Source organism: Arachis hypogaea, chromosome 12, assembly GCF_003086295.3.
Source record: "Arachis hypogaea cultivar Tifrunner chromosome 12, arahy.Tifrunner.gnm2.J5K5, whole genome shotgun sequence".
Classification (NCBI taxonomy): domain Eukaryota; kingdom Viridiplantae; phylum Streptophyta; class Magnoliopsida; order Fabales; family Fabaceae; genus Arachis; species Arachis hypogaea.
Genome location: NC_092047.1, coordinates 78,211,665 through 78,213,610, shown reverse-complemented (window position 1 = coordinate 78,213,610; position 1,946 = coordinate 78,211,665). Strand labels below are relative to the sequence as shown.

At 40.5% G+C, this 1,946-nt stretch overlaps 1 non-coding gene across 1 annotated transcript; it reads right to left on the bottom strand.

The window, feature by feature from the left end:
- Positions 1-1,609: 1,609 nt before the first annotated feature.
- LOC112731800 (small nucleolar RNA R71) lies at positions 1,610-1,713 on the bottom strand. The gene has a single exon (XR_003167558.1). It is a non-coding gene; the product is annotated as a small nucleolar RNA R71 (small nucleolar RNA).
- Between the last annotated feature and the right edge of the window lie 233 nt (positions 1,714-1,946).

Sequence of the window (1,946 nt, the reverse complement as noted above, 5' to 3'; positions counted from 1 at the left end):
TTGTCTTGGGAAAGAAACTACCCATAATTGGAATCCTTCGGAACCTTGGGAAAGGAATGGAGGATTCATGCTAGAGAAGCTTTCTCACAATGAATTGGATTGGGGTTTGCATGGATATTGTGACATGTAATCCTACCAAATTGTGGTTCATGAAATTGTGTGGTATAATCAGTGATAGAGCATCATCTCTTCTTATGAACATTTAAACCAAGGGATTGGGAATTTGTTCATTTTTAGAGAGAATTGGTGAGCCAAGGGATTGGGATCCAATCATATAAGATTGCCAAGCAAAATTCAATGAACGCATTGCTTGAGGAAGAGATAAACATGTTTTGATTCGGAGATCTCAATATCTCCTTTAACCCAATGAATCCCCCAATTCTGATTTCCACTTTCTCTTTACATCCTGCAATTAAATTCATGCAATCACCCCCATTCCCTTTAATTTCAGCAATTTAGTTTCAGCTCTTTAATTCATGCAATTTAAGATTCCGCCATTTTAATTTCTTGTCATTTACTTTTCCCGCCAACTTTACATTCCGCAATTTCTCATCTCAATCTTGATTCCGCTCAACTAGAACACACTTCTAATCCGAATTGCTCACTCAACCAATCCTTGTGGGATTCGACCTCACTCTATTGTGAGTTTTTACTTGACGATAACCGGTGCACTTGCCGGAAGGAATTTTGCCGATCGTGCAATTTCCTAAATCGTAGCATAACTAGTTTATGCGCATCAAGTTTATGGCGCCGTTGCCGGGGATTGGTTTTCGATTGACAATTCTCCAATTGGAAGTTAACTAGATTGAGCATTTTTTTTTGTTTTGATTAATTCAGTACAAGTTACTTGTTGAATTTTAATTTCTGCACCTTGTTACATGCTTTCTTTCTTTATGCCTTTAAAATTCAAGCAACTAACTCACTGACTCACTAACTGTTTGAATTAATTCCTCAATTGCTCTAACCATACTCTTCCATTAACCAAGAGTATTTCACTTGTTTGTTGCCTGTGCTGTGTTCTTGTATGACAGGTAGGAGAGGAGAAACATCAACTCCTCCATATACCAAACCAGAGAGGACCCTTCATAGACTTAGAAGGGAAGCAAGAGGGAAGAGAGTAGTGGGAGAAGAGGAATCTGAAGGAGAATCTGAGGACAATTTTGAGGAAGCTTTAGATCTCAACATGGATAGAGAAGTTCACAACCATGAGAGAGCTGATGGAAACCATGCCATTCCTGAGAGGAGGGTTCTTAGTTCATACATAAACCCAACCTCTGGGAATTGTGGTAGTAGCATCCAGAAACCACCCATTCAGGCCAACAATTTTGAGCTCAAGCCACAGCTAATATCACTTGTGGAGAATCATTGTTCCTTTGGTGGAAGTGCTAATGAAGACCCAAATCAACATCTCACAAAATTCCTGAGAATTTGTGACACTGTGAAGTCCAATGGAGTCCAGGAAGATGCCTATAAACTGCTTTTGTTCCCATTTTCACTTAGGGACAAAGCAGCTAAGTGGCTGGAATCATTCCCAAGGGGGAGTCTAACAACATGGGATGAGGTGGAAAGCAAGTTTCTGGCACGTTTCTACCCCCCACAAAAGGTCAATAGGCTTCGATCTGAGGTTCAGACTTTTAGACAACAAGATGGTGAAACTCTCTACGAGGCATGGGAGAGATTCAAGGACTTGACAAGGAAATGCCCACCAGACATGTTCCATGATTGGGTGCAATTGCATATTTTCTATGATGGACTTTCTTATGAATCAAGGAAGGCTGTAGACCATTCATCAGGAGGTTCATTGAACAGGAAAAAGACTGTGGAAGAGGCCATTGAAGTGATTGAGACAGTGGCTGAGAATGAGTACTACTATGCATCAGAAAGGCACAACACTAAGGGAGTCATGGAGCTGAACCATGTTGATACAATTCTAGCCCAAAACAAGG